The 17,898-nt window shown below is 34.1% G+C and overlaps 1 long non-coding RNA gene across 1 annotated transcript; it reads left to right on the forward strand.

The window, feature by feature from the left end:
• The first annotated feature begins 1,501 nt into the window (after window positions 1–1,501).
• Window positions 1,502–5,330, forward strand: LOC134261081 (uncharacterized). Its single transcript, XR_009990732.1, has 4 exons — window positions 1,502–1,592; window positions 2,340–2,716; window positions 3,863–3,967; window positions 4,781–5,330. It is a non-coding gene; the product is annotated as an uncharacterized LOC134261081 (long non-coding RNA).
• Window positions 5,331–17,898: the final 12,568 nt, after the last annotated feature.

The raw sequence follows: 17,898 nt of genomic DNA on the forward strand, positions 1-17,898 counted from the left end.
AGTCGACACACGGAGAAGACAAATAAATATGTCATTGTCAATCACCATTTTACACTTTCCTTTTCAGCCCCTGAAATATGTCGCAATCAAGGAGAATAATTATTTACATACTCCATAATTAATAGCATAGGCATCGTAACCGGGGGGCTAGAAGGGAAACAAACCCAAATCGTATTCCCCCCCCCCCAGTATTTTTTTCCAAATATATACATAGTATAGACATTGATCATATCTTCGTGAGTTTAGCCCCCCCACTTTCCACAGATACGTCCTACATGTAGTATAGGTTAAAATTGGTAAAAGTGTTGGTGTTTGGAAGAAAATTTTTGGTACTGGAATTCGAACCTTTTTTTTGCTTGTCAGATTTTTTTGGAGGTACAAAAAAAAAATTTCTTACACTTAGCCCCCCCACTTTCAATTTGCTTCCGACGCCAATGAATAGTCAGTATGTGGAGTTTCCAGTAAATCGCTGGTTTCCGAATATTTTAAGATTAGGTGATTTAACAGATTTTGAATCAGCTGTTCTTCTGGTAAACTCCAAGCTTATTATGTCTGCGACAGCATCTTGTTAAATTATCAAATGAGGTAATTATAATTCAGGTCTTCAAAAGATATATACCCCAGCAGATCAAAGCTATCAATTATATAAACTGTGAAAACTAATCAAAACAGTTTGATCCACTACAACCATGCACTAGATCAAGTCTAATGGTATCTAAAATTAGGGAAATGTGTAATTTAGTATACCGGTACATTTATAAATTATTAAACATTTATTTCTATGCCTTTACTATGGAGAATTCATTTTATCCAAGCAACCGAATAGCAGTTTTACTAACCGATACTCACATCGTTCGACAGTTAACCAGTTAACTGGGAACACGGATATTGCCAACACTTAGATTTATGATTGTAATTTATCAGCTACTATATATTTTAAAAGTGGAAAAAATATTATTAAACAATAGATACTCAACTATTTACTAAGAAAGTAGTTTAGTGCATTGGTATCTAGCATGGTAACATTTGCAATGACACATGTTTTAAAACGCCCAATTTGATTGGTCAAAAAATGTTAGCAAATCTATGGTTGGTCAACATGGTCAAGAGGGAAAACCCAAAAACCTCCTAGAACTTTAATTTGAAGTGAACTCACTCTGAGGTACACCCCAAAATGCCCAAGGAAAAGGTGTCTAGTCCAACCAGAGAGCACCCTAATCCCTGATCATTTAATTTCTATGCTTCTTGTATAGGAATGGGAACTCAATAGTATTACAAACTTTTACTTTGAGAATAAAATTGATAAATTTCTGTATAAAAATGCTTTTACAACATGTATTAAAGATTTGTTCCTACTTTTAAAAAAATTCCAATACATTCTGAATTTAATTTATAATTTTTTTTGTTAGAATGTTCAAGGCAACCAGAAGCTTGAGTCCATCCTGAACATAGAGACAACACAGATATTAGCCAAGCTAGATATTGCTAGAGGATTAGTCAACAATTCAGCAAGGACTAGTGATGGATATGTTCCAGGTTCCACAGCTAGGAGAATGTCAGGAAGAAAAGCCTCATCATTAAAAGTGTTACAGGTGAATTATTTAGGAATTTAAAAAAATAAATAGGATAGATAAAGATTCACCAGGGAATGAATTTTTTGTTGGTTCATGATCACATCTATTGAGAAGCCAAAGGCAAAAGTATTGCATGCAGTAAATATTGTTTGGATGTAATCACACTTATATCATTGTATATAAATAACCTTTATCCGTATTGATAAATATTTTGAATTTATTTCAGATAATATAAATCTAAATTCATTACTTTGTCAAATTATATTTTCGTTTCCAATGTCTTTGTTCAAGAGACAATTACAAATAGTCAAATGAATGCACTTTATTTCTCCATCAATATACTGGTTCATTGATAGGCGCTGCTAAAAAAAAAATCACGTGCAGGGCGGAACAAAAATAGACAGACAGTAGAAGCAGGGCTTGTAGCAAAATTTTTATTGGCCCCGAAAAAATCATATATATATATCTTTTTATAATATAATACAAGAACTTTTAACTGTCATTTTCAATTTCATGACATTTTAATGTTAATAGTTACTAGCTAGTTCCTGTTGCTTGCATGTTATAATAACTTTATGCTTTTTATTTTATATAAATGAAATTTCTGCAGTTAAAATATATTATGACTGTGTATGATTTTTATCACAAGCCCAACCAATTTTTATTTTGATCACATCATCAAAATTCATCGGAAAAATAAGACAGTTATTTCTTAAATAACATTTTTATTCATTTATTTAATACATGTTGTATGAATTTTGCCAGCATCTTCAGATGGTGAAATGTCAAGCAAAAAGTGCATTCCAAGCCCTCAAGAAGTTGTGTCAAGCCCTAGTCGTAAAGGCATTCCAGATCTAAAGAGTAGAAATGGACCTATATGTATGGTTTTATTGATGAAAATATGCCATGCCCCAGTGACAAAGGTGAACCAGTTTCTAAAAATGGAGATGAAGCTTGACCCTGGAAAGAAAGCATGTCTGTCTCTAATGATAGAGATGTGACTTTATCCAGGGACTGAGATCTGCAAGTTCTAAATGAAGGAGATTTGCCAGGTGCTGATATTACTGATATCCTACATGTGGGTCCCATCTGCTCAAGGTTCCAATAGTGAAAAATCTTGGTTAGGAATGAAGTGTCATCAGGTATTGCTTCTATCAAGAATCTTCTTTCTTTAGAATTAATAAAATTAAAGCTTAAATTATTAGGGCCCGCAAGGATTTGCGGGTGCCCTGTAGTAATCACTCTGTCTGTCCGTCTGTCTTCTTCTGTCCACAAATTTTCTGTTTTTTCCTAATAACTTTTTTTATGGTAGCCCAATTAAGTTCACATAGGAAAATTTTTTAAAAATCTTCTTCTCAAGAACCACTGGGCTGGGAAAGATGAAACTCATGTGAAATTATCCTCAGGTAGTGTCGATTCAAGTTTGTTCAAATCATGACCCCTGGGATAGGGTGGGGCCAAAATGGCTGATCAAAGTTATATATAGGAATATATAGGTAAAATATTTAAAAATTTCTTTTCAAGAACCACAGGGCCAGGAAAGATGAAACTCGTGTGAAATCATCCTCAGGTAGTGTCGATTCAAGTTTGTTTAAATTATGACCCCAGGGGTAGGGTAGGGCCAAAATGGCTGATCAAAGTTTTACATAGGACTAGATAGGGAAATTTTTTAAAATCGTCTTCTCAAGTACTTCAAAGCCATGATTAGTGATATTTATGTTGAAACATCCTTAGGTAGTGTAGAATTAAATTTGTTCAAACCATTATAACGCCTAAGGTAGGGTGGGGCCACAATGGTGAATCAAAGTTTTACATAGAAAAATAAAGAGAGAAATCCCAAGAATAGAAAAGCTATGTTTAGTCATATTGACATGTAAGCATCCTCATGTATTTAGGATTTAAATTTATTCAAATCATGGCCCTTTGGGGCAAGAAGGGAAACAATGGGGAATCAAATTCAAATTATTATGAAGTTATATATAGGAAGAAAATGTTTTTAAAAAATCTTTTTATCAAGAACAGTAAAGTCATATGCTGTGTTTATATGAAGGCATTGTCAAGTAGTATTAATTCAAGCCCCCCCCCCCACTTTTCAATAAACTTTTCCTGATCTGATTTGTGCTTTTTCCTAGCCGATTTGCTCAGGTGAGCGATGTTGCCCCTGGGCCTCTTGTTTGAATTACTGGGATCAAAGCTGTTGATTATTGCTCAAAAGTTTATCATATACTTACACATTTTATTCTGGTTGAAATGTTTGTAATTTTACAATTAAGTTGCAATTTTTTCAGAGGCACTAAAGGAAACTGATGGCATTGTTTTTGTGTTTGAGAATAAGAGTGAGGAGGAGATAGATGACAGTCAAGACAATCAGGATGTCCATATTGTCACTCCAGGTACTGTATACACACTGCATTACCCATTTTAAGCAATAAGTTTCTTAACTTGAAATTATATGCAGAAACCCAGCATGGCCAGCCAGTCTACATGCATGGAAAATTTTCTAAAGACTTGATATTGAGTATTACCAGTAGAGCTTCAGTCTAAAATGCAAACAGGTGGTTCTATTCAAGGATAGCCAGAGTATAGTTCAGACAGAAGTTATTTGCATTGATTGAACTACTGTAGATCACTAAATTTTTGCGACACCTTATTTTCGCGAGAAAGTCATTGACTCTTGATTAGCGAGACAAAATTTTCGCGAATTGTGGTTATTGCTCTATATAATCTTAAGGAATACTATTATACGCGAGAATTAAATTTTCGCGAGCACACTGTCTCGCGTAAGTACACGAAAATAAAGTTCTCGCGAATAAAAAGTGATTTACAGTATACCAATTTCAAAATAAAGTTCTCGCTAATAAAAAGTGATTTACAGTATACCAATTTCGGTCATAACATTTCACAAATATGTCTTCTGAATGTAGATGGAGGAGCTAGCTGAGATTAAATTCCTAATCAACAAAATATTTTACTGGATGTGAATTTATATAGCAAAGCTTTCAAGTACACAGACCATACAAATAAAGAAAGTACCTATGTATCACAAATATACTTATTGGCTAGTAAACAATCATTCTCCTGCCAGATTATATTTCAGATGAAAAAAATTGCTTTAACTCTTAGAGCTATTTTTATTATTATTATTTTTTTTTGTACAGACCATACCACCAACCAAGGAAAATTATATTTTGAAAATATCATTTTAGGGAAGAAGAAGTCATTTCTGATCCTAGATCTACTTTGGAAGATTCTACATGCAAGTGACAAGAGATACAAAAAAATCCCAAGGACATCATGAGAAATGAATTTAATCAACAGACATTGCGGAAAAAATTTTATAAAAAATTGTAATAGGACCTTAGAGAAGTGTAAAACACCAAGGATATAATCTTGTTAAAAAACAGAGAAAATCAATATTAACATTCTACTTTCAATTGATATGCTTTGAGAAATATGATAAACACTGTGTTTTAAAGCCACAGTAATGGAGGACATTGAATTCTTTGCAGCAGTTTTATCATTAGGCCATTTCAATTTTTTTCTGTTTTTAGTGTCTGTGGATGGATTGGTTTTGAGGTCATGCAATCAAGAACAAACACAAAATGAAATTGACAAATACAAATCTTTGACAAGCAATTTACTCTTCTGGGATCAGCATCTCTCTTTTTTGAAAGTGATGTGCTCAAGTTTTTTTTTTTTTTTTTTTTTTTTGTTTCATTAAACTAGTAGTAGTAGTAGTTTAATTTAGCTATAATATGAGGAAAATTCTCAAATGATCAGGAAGAACTTTGCGTAAAATGTTGTTTTTTCCCCTTTTGTTTTGTAATTTTTTTTTGGAAGGAAAGAAATGTTTTGAAATTTAGGTTGGATGCTAAACAAAGAAAAAAACTTGGAATGGCCTCATATAACCTACATGGACTAAACTGGCATAAATGAAGAGTGCTTAAGAAGCTGTGCATGATGTATGTAGGAAATGATTTTGAAGTATTAAATATTTTATGCAAAAGGAAATTTTCTCAATTTAGTTAATTTTTGCAAAAAAATATTGCTGCAAAAATACTTTTCTTATGTGAATTGAATATAAAGAGTTGGGTTTGATGCATAAATAGTCCTGTTCTTATACTAGTTCTTTGAGAATCACCCCCTGTCCCATTTCTAACATCAAAATAAAGTATGGAGTATTTCTCATTTCCTTTAACAAAGATTTTTTATAGAGTCCTGAGATTGGAAGTTAAACAAGATTTCAAATTTCTTGAAATATTAAAAATGCAAAGGAAGGAATTTTCAGGATATGGGAGAATTCAAATGGGACATTGAGACTTGGTCAGTTAATTGGTATATATATGGAGGGCCATTTTATGGATAAAGTGAACCTAGCTCTTTTCACCATTTCAATAGATTACACAGTCACCAAGTATCAAAATGATAAACTGATGCATTGGTTACCAAAACTGAGTACTTTTGATTTCTCACAATTCACAGGGCCAAAAAAAAGCTTTCAGTGAATCTTGCTCTTTATTACATTTATGTCTGTAAACTTTTACCATGTGCAAACATCCTTTGTTTCTAGAAATGCCATTATCTTCTGTAAGTCCCCAAACTTTTAACATGTGTATAAGGTCCTCAGTCTCTATAAATACCTGTATATCATGTGTAAGTCCCCTAACTTTTAACATGTGTATAAGGTCCTCAGTCTCTATAAATACCTGTATATCATGTGTAAGTCCCCTAACTTTTAACATGTTTATAAGGTCCTCAGTCTCTATAAATACCTATATCATGTGTAAGTCCCCAAACTTTTAACATGTGTATAAGGTCCTCAGTTTCTATAAATACTTGTATCATGTGTAGGTCCCCAAACTTTTAACATGTATATAAGGTCCTCAGTCTCTATAAATACCTGTATCATGTGTAAGTCCCCTAACTTTTAACATGTTTATAAGGTCCTCAGTTTCTATAAATGCCTGCATCATGTGTAAGTCCCCAAACTTTTAACATGTGTATAAGGTCCTCAGTTTCTATAAATACCTGTATCATGTGTAAGTCCCCAAACTTTTAACATGTGTATAAGGTCCTCAGTTTCTATAAATACCTGTATCATGTGTAAGTCCCCAATTAACTTTTAACATGTGTATGAAGTCCTCAGTTTCTATAAATAACTGTATCATGTGTAAGTCCCAAAACTTTTAACATGTGTATAAGGTCCTCAGTTTCTATAAATGCCTGCATCATGTGTAAGTCCCCAAACTTTTAACATGTGTATAAGGTCCTCAGTTTCTATAAATACCTGCATCATGTGTAAGTCCCCAAACTTTTAACATGTGTATAAGGTCCTCAGTCTCTATAAATGCCTGCATCATGTGTAAGTCCCCAAACTTTTAACATGTATATAAGGTCCTCAGTCTCTATAAATACCTATGTCATGTGTAAGTCCCCTAACTTTTAACATGTGTATAAGGTCCTCAGTCTCTATAAATACCTGTATCATGTGTAAGTCCCCAAACTTTTAACATGTATATAAGGTCCTCAGTCTCTATAAATACCTATGTCATGTGTAAGTCCCCAAACTTTTAACATGTGTATAAGGTCCTCAGTTTCTATAAATACCTGTATCATGTGTAAGTCCCCAAACTTTTAACATGTATATAAGGTCCTCAGTCTCTCTAAATACTTTTAACTATGTCATGTGTAAGTCCCCTAACTTTTAACATGTGTATAAGGTCCTCAGTTTCTATAAATACCTGTATCATGTGTAAGTCCCCTAACTTTTAACATGTGTATAAGGTCCTCAGTCTCTATAAATACCTATATCATGTGTAAGTCCCCTAACTTTTAACATGTGTATAAGGTCCTCAGTCTCTATAAATACCTGTATCATGTGTAAGTCCCCTAACTTTTAACATGTGTATAAGGTCCTCAGTCTCTATAAATGTTCTTATCTTATTCAAGTCCCCAAACATTAGGTATGTGTATAAGGTCTCAGTTTCTATAAATATATGTATAAAGTCTTCAGTTTCTTTTATTAGCCTTATCATGTATAAGTCCCTTAAACTTTTATCGTGTGTACGAGATCCTCAATTTCTTTTTATATCTTAATCTTAAGTAAGTCCCTAATTTCTATATATATATATATCTTGATCTTGTCCCTAAAGTTTTGCCATGTGTGTAAGATCCTCAGTTTCTTAATTTTCAAACTGTGCAAGTCCAAAAATTTTAACCGTATGTACAAGGTCTTCAAAAAACCCTTTTCTTGTTTGTTGGTACATGTTGTTTAATGTCCCTGCAAATTTTGTCCTATATTTGGCACGTACGGACATGGAGAAGTGAGGGATCTTTTCCGTGCAAACATCTGCTGCATCAAGGGAACTGGTTTCATCCGAAGGATAGGTATCCACGTGCCACAGTTGTATTCGAACCTGTGACGTAAGGATCAATTAACCCCAATTAATTGCAAATCTAGAGCAGACGCTCTAACCACTGCGCCATGCAGGCGAGACACCTTTGTCTTGTGTAAGTCCTAGCTTAAATCATACCATAATGAATATAATCTTTTAAAATAATAAAAACATAATGTAATGCGATATTACATGTATATAGTTAATAAAAGTGTCCTTTTATAACATGCATACATGTATTTCTTATCAAATAAGTTCAAGAGCTCTTGTATTTTAAAGGCTGATACAGAGCAGTATCGGTAACAGCTACAGTAACTTTATTTCCGACGCTCAATAATAAACAGGCACACTCAATAATAAACAGGCACATATCATAGGGGTGGGGGTTGGGGGGTTGGCCACCCCCTTTTTTTCCAGACATTTTTTTAACTATATAAATTGTTTATTGAAAGCCCCCCTCCACCACACACTTTTGGAATAGGATATACTGGACAAGTATATATTTGGACAATTTTTTTCGGGTAAGTTGAATTTTTAAAAATTATTTCTGGGGCTGTAATTCCCCTTTAATTTTTTCAACATAGATGCCCCCTTCCATTTCTGCTTGTCAAGGAATATTTGCTTGATATTGCCCCCCTCCCTGAAAATATTTGTGCAGCCCCCATCCCCCCAAATAAACGCCCACTAAAATTGCTTCCTACCAGTCAGATTGTGGTTCTCGTAATGGCTTAGCAAAGTAAAAAAAGGGAAATTTTAGCTCACCTTTACGATGAGAGCATGTATATCGTCGGCGTCATACAGGTTAAAGATTAAGGGTCCATAATTTAATGTTTTTTCATTTTAATATTTATTTAATAATTATAGCAACGTTAACGAGAAATTTTAAAAGCTACATACATGTATTTGTTTACAGTTTTACTATTTCAGCACGATACTTTGAGAGAGGACTTGTAATACTTTGTGTATTATTTTAAAAGACATCATCGGGAATAATTGTCCTTTTTGTCCATGTGTCACTAAAATCACAAACACAAAAAAGGTCTGAAATGCTCTAAGTATTTTTTGTTTTTCGCTTAAACTCACAATATTTATCGTGAGATTTTGGGCTATAATATTCTAATTTTAAATTTTGCTCCAGATTGCAAAACAAAATAAATTACTTTTCTGTATAATCTATCTAAAAATGGATAAGGATACAATATAAAGTTTATAAGGATAAGGATATGTTTATAAGGATAAGGATATAAGGTTTATAAGGATAAGGTTTATAATTAAGGAGTTATGTTATATTAATAAAATATATATTGTATTATGTAGGTCGTGGCCACAATCGCCAAATCAAAAATAAATGATTTTAAGAAGTTATATTTGTCTTCATCGTCTTTAATAATTAATTACTTTTTTGTATAATCTATCTAAAAATGTGCAAATTTGAGCAGGCGATTTTAATTCAGAATAAAACTTTGAGGATAGCAGTAGGTTATTGCTTTAATACTAGAACGATCTTGTACCGCCTAGTGTGCATATTACAAAAAAAGAATATTGCTTATATTTTTTGGTGAAGTGAATAGATTAATTAATATACGAGAAATTATCAAAATCTTTTGGTTATTTTAAAGTTAAATCCATATTCAAAATGAATACGTCATCGAACAGGTTCGATGATTTGGTACATAATGGAAAACATTTTTACATTCTCTCTTTAATTTTGTTTAAAACGTACGATTTTTAAGTTTCACTGTCGAAATTTCAAAGAAGGATCAGAATATTTCTTTTTTTTTTTAAATCAAATTTATTTATCAAGCAATCATGAATAGTTTTCAGTGTCAAACACGGATAATTTAAAGTTAAAACTACTTTCATTTTTGGTGCCAAAATAAAGTAAATACTGATTCTCAAGAGTTTCTCCAGGAACCTCGAGCGATATATCCTAGCTCGCCACTTTTGCTCTCCACTCAAACGCGAATTCCGGTTGGACTGATGTACAACTATAGTCGAGAAAATAAATATTAATCATTACTACGTGAACAATATGAATAAATCGTCAAAACCCCAAAATAATCGCTCCACCAAAAAAAAACCCCTATATGTTATAAGAGAGATGTATACTGGAGTATTTTTTTTGTGGAGCGATAATTTTGGGGTTTTGGAAATTTATTCATATTATACACGTCCATGTACATGTCTAATAAGCTACGGGGTTTAATATCCGGGGGGGGGGGGGGGGTCCTGTCCACAAATTCCTGTGCTTCTGCCTTCTACTGGTAAACGACAGCTATATTTATGATATTTTAAAAGTTATTTTATAAATGAGAGATAAGTAACTAAATGTAATTTTCAGATCCAATGTTTTGCTTAAAGAATCTATTTAAATCGCTGGACAAGATTTTATTTATGTTATAATTGCTTTATGATGGAGATTATTCTTTATTTAGAGTTCATATTGACACACTGTTTGTTCCAAACATATATCTAGCATACAGTATAGGGGGAGGGAAACTGGTCCCTCAGTTTTTTTCAAAACATACATCTAACTTTTACTATAAAAATGATCCTTGAAAGGTTTCTTGTTCTACCTCTGTTACAGCAAAGTTCTAAGCAAGGCTATTACTGAGTATTTTGAAAAAAATCTGCCGTGAACCTACCTCTCACGTCCCAAAGGAATGGATGAAAAATGAATAATAGATTTTCAACAAAACATGGGGTGATGTTGAGAAGTAGAACCATGCCTATTTTTCACTGGCTTGATCTTCAATTACGACGTGCACTACTCAGATTATTACACTGACCGTATCGTTCAAGGACTTACCGCATGCTTTTCATAGGCGAATACAATATTTGTGATAAGGGGGGTGGGGTGGATAACTTCGTTCAGGCAGTGGGTCTTAGGAACGAAGTCCGCGGAAGCTCCTGGCTTTTTGTGTAAAACCAGGTACAAAAAAGGGGAATGGGTTACTTATGTACACTATGATATTTCACTTGAAAGAAAAAAAAAGAACTAACAAGACCAGATTTGAAAAATAGCATTTGTACATCCACAAGATTTCACAAAAACAGTCATAAAATTACCATTTATTAATTATAAAAAACCAACGTATTGCACTATTAATATTAGTCATATGTCACTTTGATACTTTGAATTTTTTTTTTTTGGGGGGGGGGGGGGTACGACCTCCACACCCCCTTTAATCCGCCATTACTTTTATAAATCGTAATATTATTATAAATATTATCTACAACCTTGTTTATTAAAATACTGAATACAATAAATTATGTTACAGATATGAGTACCACTTTTGGATAAACATTACGCTGAATTATAATTTTTTGAAAAATGCGCAGATTCACAAATATCTGTAGTTTACGACTAAACAATTTATCCGTGCTAAACGAGGGAGGATTTGAATGCCCTTTGATGTCTTTATTTAATAATATCAATGATATTAAAATCAAAATAAAATTCGTTTGCTTGAACACAGAACTTGTTTAAGAGAACTTTGAATTTTTCAAAATGTTTTCATTCATATCACATAATCAGAAAATATTGTTCATCAAGATTAGTATATGCTTGAACCGATACAAATGAGGATTTTTTCCTTTATTTTAATTTATTTTTTGCTGTTTTGGTAGTAATGGAAAGTTGTAAAATTGAAGAAACTTACATATGTGCTCTACCCAACCCTTCCCCTTTGTTTGGGTTAGGACAGTCACGTGGAATGCATGTGTTTGAGAGAGAGAGAGAGAGAGAGAGAGAGAGAGAGAGAGAGAGAGAGTGAGAGAGAGAGAGAGATTGAGAGAGAGAGAGAGAGAGAGAGAGAGAGATTGTGACACCGTGCTAAATTGACGGATTTACTTTTAATTCATTCCAGGCTTTAAATGTCATGTTTATGTATTTATTTTTATTAATTTGAAATTCAGTTTTCTGAATAATTCTGTATTGAACGTTGCATTTTACAAATCTATCCCATGTTAATGCAGCTAACGAATTTATTAACAAGTCTTATCGCTGGTAATGATTTACGTGAACCAACAATAAACGGTAACCAGTTGGATGCGGCCGTTGCCTCCAAACTGTACATTTGAAATGGATTCGAACATGAAGGGGAACTTATCGGACGGCTGCGAACTGTAAAATGTGAAACGTTACTACCTATTTAAGATTAAAGGTGTTATTAATTAATAAGAAAACGTGTTGCAGGTGCAAACTTTTTGAAATACTCTGATGGCATGGGCATAAAGAACACTGAAAGTAAAATAATGATCACAGTCAATAGTATGTGACCTCATTGTATTAATCAGGCATATGGTTTCTTTTGGAATATATTTATGGGAAGGCAAGAAATATCGACTGGTATCTCATATTTTACAAATGAAGATGCTGCTGGAAGATTAAGAATGCTGGAGGATACTGACTTATTTCCCCTAAACTTGTTGCAGTTAAAAGAAAAAATAAATAGCAAAAGAAAACGAAGTTTATTTGTTTTAGATACAGGTGACGGTATACACTGTAACAGCACAATATAGGGTAATATTTGGAAACTACATATCTTCTTCCAATTTTCCATTAAATGAAGTGTAAATTAGTCACAAAGTGAATAATATACATTTATTGACTGGGTTCGGGGGCAACATGCGTTTTGTCGGACCCAAGAACCAAACTGTCTGTCCAAGGCCATTAGGCCGAAGGCAGACAGTTTGGTTCGAGGGTCCGACGAAACGCATTTTGCCTGAGATCTCTGTCAATAAATATTTTGTTAATCATTTCATTTTATTTTTTAACATACATGTATTTTGTACTGTATTCCGTGATGTAACATCAGGTCCTTAACTGTTTAACACCAACGAATGAAAATAAGATTAAGCCCTGCGCATTCTGTGACGTAAGCATTCCAACATCTCCCCGAGCGGTCCAACATCTCACCCAGCGGTCCATCATCGATGTTTTTACGCCTGCTCAGTAAAACATTAAAAATGTTTGACTTTTTTCGTATAGATTTATATAGGAATAAATTTTTAAAGGTATAACAAGTCAAGTTGTCTGTGTTTTAAATAGGGAATCCTCATTGCTCCAAAAAATCGCCGCCTTGTAACATACATTTTCTTCAAAACTAACCTTTTCGATTTTTGTTTCAAAGAGGCATATTTTTGAAAATCACAAGAATTAAATAAAAATCATTATCCGTGCAAAATGCAACATGTGTGCATAAAAATACGATTGTGACAATAGTGTCAGAACTGGTCAAGTGGTAAGGCGGTTGTACTCATTCATTCTGTTACCTGAATGACTGGTATACATTTTTCGCCATAAAATAGAAGTATGTGTTTAATGTAATATCTCTTGAAAGAGAAAGAGAGAGAGGAAGAGATGCCAAAAGGATAATGGGTAATATCTAAAAATGCATGTATTGCAGAATTAAATTGTTAAGACAAATAAGACATATTTTTTATTTATTCAGTGGCGATGTCTTACAAAATAAGGAATCAATTTAAACATTTTTTTTTATATTAATTTTGTTTTATTTCAGTTCGGTTAATTATTCTGATCTGAATTGAAATGACTAAGGGGACGATCATTTGATTCTAAGAGGGTGCCTGGCACATTTTTTCGAGTCGGATTATTTATTTTCATGTCGGTGCAGGACAGTTTATTTATTTCCAACAAGATCGAGGACAGATTACTTATTTTCTTCTTCACTGGAAAAAAATCTAAGTATTTAATCAAATAAAAAAAAAATAGATAAAAAAGGAAAACAACAGTCTAAAACCTCTAATTCGTGGAGTGGGGAAGGGGGTTAGGGAGTGTAAAAGCACTGGTCTGGGACGAATTTTTTTTCCTAAGTCGAGAACAGATTTTTTTTTCGACATTTTCGAGGATAGATTTCTTTCGAAAATCACCCCCACCTCCATCACAATCAAATGGCCGTCCCTTAAATTGAAATGTCTAAACGAACTTTCTTGAATTTTGCATCAACAGTCAGTTAGCATTTGAGTTAATTAATGATAAATTGTATTTTGTGACACGGTCATTGTATCACCACAGAACTTATGAAATATGACGACTTTTAACGAGAATGCTGAAATTCTTGTTTCACCAACTTTTTCGTCGATTGATAAATTACCTTGTTTTAGAAATTATTCATATGTAGATAATGTTAGAGATACAAAATCTGGTGCAGGTGACATTTAAGGTACATGTATATTGCTGCATAAGTAAGGGAAGTTGACGATTGAAAAGTTGGTCATTTCGTTTATCATAAAGCTTACAAGTTCTATACACAGAGATTCTATGTATAGAAAATACATTGTAAGTCCCCAAACTTGTACCCTGTGTATTAGGTCCTCAGTTTACATATATACCTTATCTTGTGTGTAAGAAGTCCCCAAACTTAGTTCCATGTGTATTAGGTCCTCAGTTTATATATATACCTTATCTTGTGTGTAAGTCCCCAAACTTGTACCCTGTGTATTAGGTCCTCAGTTTACATATATACCTTATCTTGTGTGTAAGAAGTCCCCAAACTTGTACCCTGTGTATTAGGTCCTCAGTTTACATATATACCTTATCTTGTGTGTAAGTCCCCAAACTTGTACCCTGTGTATTAAGTCCTCAGTTTATATATATACCTTATCTTGTGTGTAAGTCCCCAAACTTAGTTCCCTGTGTATTAGGTCCTCAGTTTACATATATACCTTATCTTGTGTGTAAGAAGTCCCCAAACTTAGTTCCCTGTGTATTAGGTCCTCAGTTTATATATATACCTTATCTTGTGTGTAAGAAGTCCCCAAACTTGTACCCTGTGTATTAGGTCCTCAGTTTACATATATACCTTATCTTGTGTGTAAGTCCCCAAACTTGTACCCTGTGTATTAGGTCCTCAGTTTATATATATACATTATCTTGTGTGTAAGAAGTCCCCAAACTTGTACCCTGTGTATTAAGTCCTCAGTTTATATATATACCTTATCTTGTGTGTAAGTCCCCAAACTTAGTTCCATGTGTAGTCCTCAGTTTATATATATAAGTCCTCAGTTTATATATATACCTTATCTTGTGTGTAAGTCCCCAAACTTAGTACCCTGTGTATTAGGTCCTCAGTTTATATATATACCTTATCTTGTGTGTGTCCCCAAACTTGTACCCTGTGTATTAGGTCCTCAGTTTACATATATACCTTATCTTGTGTGTAAGTCCCCAAACTTGTACCCTGTGTATTAGGTCCTCAGTTTATATATATACCTTATCTTGTGTGTAAGTCCCCAAACTTGTACCCTGTGTATTAGGTCCTCAGTTTACATATATACCTTATCTTGTGTGTAAGAAGTCCCCAAACTTGTACCCTGTGTATTAGGTCCTCAGTTTACATATATACCTTATCTTGTGTGTAAGTCCCCAAACTTGTACCCTGTGTATTAGGTCCTCAGTTCTTGTGTGTAAGTCCCCAAACTTGTACCCTGTGCATTAGGTCCTCAGTTTACATATATACCTTATCTTGTGTGTAAGTCCCCAAACTTAGTTCCCTGTGTATTAGGTCCTCAGTTTATATATGTACCTTATCTTGTGTGTAAGAAGTCCCCAAACTTGTACCCTGTGTATTAGGTCCTCAGTTTATATATATACCTTATCTTGTGTGTAAGTCCCCAAACTTGTACCCTGTGTATTAGGTCCTCAGTTTATATATATACATTATCTTGTGTGTAAGAAGTCCCCAAACTTGTACCCTGTGTATTAAGTCCTCAGTTTACATATACCTTATCTTGTGTGTAAGTCCCCAAACTTGTACCCTGTGTATTAGGTCCTCAGTTTATATATATACATTATCTTGTGTGTAAGAAGTCCTCAAACTTGTACCCTGTGTATTAGGTCCTCAGTTTATATATATACCTTATCTTGTGTGTAAGTCCCCAAACTTAGTTCCATGTGTGTTAAGTCCTCAGTTTATATATATACCTTATCTTGTGTGTAAGTCCCCAAACTTAGTTCCATGTGTATTAGGTCCTCAGTTTACATATATACCTTATCTTGTGTGTAAGAAGTCCCCAAACTTGTACCCTGTGTATTAGGTCCTCAGTTTACATATATACCTTATCTTGTGTGTAAGTCCCAGTTTATATATATAACTTGTACCCTGTGTATTAGGTCCTCAGTTTATATATATACCTTATCTTGTGTGTAAGTCCCCAAACTTGTACCCTGTGTATTAGGTCCTCAGTTTACATATATACCTTATCTTGTGTGTAAGAAGTCCCCAAACTTGTACCCTGTGTATTAGGTCCTCAGTTTACATATATACCTTATCTTGTGTGTAAGTCCCCAAACTTGTACCCTGTGTATTAGGTCCTCAGTTTATATATATACATTATCTTGTGTGTAAGAAGTCCCCAAACTTGTACCCTGTGTATTAGGTCCTCAGTTTACATATATACCTTATCTTGTGTGTAAGTCCCCAAACTTGTACCCTGTGTATTAGGTCCTCAGTTTATATATATACCTTATCTTGTGTGTAAGTCCCTTTACTTGTACCCTGTGTATTCATGTCGAATCATGTCGAACAAAATTGCTGCGTTTGCTCTCAAGAACATCTTTTTGTAATAGTACTATTGTGGCAAGGCCGTTACTAGGCTTAAATTTTTAGTGAGGCAAGGGATCTGGAGGCAACCAGGATAATTCTCAGGGGGGGGGGGGGGTGAAACCCGTATTTTCAGGCAATGAAAGACAATCTTTTTTTTTTTTTTTTACATTTTGAATTATATTTTTTTTTACATGCTTTCAACACGATAATGAAGCACCTGGTGATATGATCGATTTACAGAAAAGGAAACAAAAGTTTAAAATCTTAATTTTGTTTAAAGATCGAAACACATAATTAATTTAAGTGCACTTTCAGAAAACTCTTAAAATTTTAGTGAGGGATTTGCCTCAGTCAGTGGTACTTACGACATATGTGGCAGAGATACTGCAGAAAAGATCGATGCAGTTCATTCCTCGGGAAAATGTGCATTGTTGACTAGTACTAAAGCGATACATGAAAAGAAAAAAAAAACAAAAAAAACAAAACAAAACAAAAAAAATCTTCACGCAAGTAGCAATCGATCGCAACGGATATTCCTAAGCCTTTTCTAATGTCTGAAATATTGGCCTATAGATCAAAGCAGATATCTTCTTCTTCCCATTCAATACAAACCATTTAAGTATTATCGCATTCTGCATTAGGGGTGAGTGTCTATATACAGTGCTCGTTAAAATTAAAAAAATAAAAGATATTAAAAGCGCAGTTGTGATTTCTACTAGAGATTGGCACTGGACAGCTGGGTCTTAAAGCTGTTCAGGGTCTTGGCATCAACTGTTCTTCCTGGTAATGAGTTCCACAGCCGGATGGCTAAGGAGGAGAAGGAGGTCTTGTACACTTCTGTTCTGGTGTGTGGTAGCAGGAATCGCAGGGTGTGGCCTCTGGTTCTCAGTGATGGATGTAGGTAGCTCTCCGCCGGGATGTCCAAAAGATGGTAGACTATCCTGTATAGCATGTTGTCTGGGACTCTTTCCCGACGGATCTGTAGTGACTGCCATTGGAGCTGCTGAAGTATGAATGTTACGCTGCTTCTTTTTTGGTAATATCCAATTGCGAATCTGTCTGTCCTACGCTGTACGTACCGCCTCGATCTTCTTGATGCCCTCCTTCTTGGCCGGGGACATATTCGATGGTAGATCGTACAAGTGTAAATATCAATGTAAATTTACATTTAATTTGCGAAGTGCAACCCCCTTCCCCCTCCTTTTAAAAATCACATGTTTTTAAAGTTGTAATTAAGTAGGATGTCTTGGATTTGGTATTTAATTAGGATAAAAAAATTATGCTACATGTACCTCTCCCTGCGTAGCAAGTAGGCTAGCTTTGCAAGTGGCGGATCCAGGAATCTTGAAAGGGGGGCAA

The sequence above is a fragment of the Saccostrea cucullata genome, unplaced genomic scaffold (genome assembly GCF_032062105.1).
Source record: "Saccostrea cucullata isolate Sc308-1 unplaced genomic scaffold, CSIRO_AGI_Scuc_v1 ctg1538, whole genome shotgun sequence".
NCBI classification, from domain to species: Eukaryota; Metazoa; Mollusca; class Bivalvia; order Ostreida; family Ostreidae; genus Saccostrea; species Saccostrea cuccullata.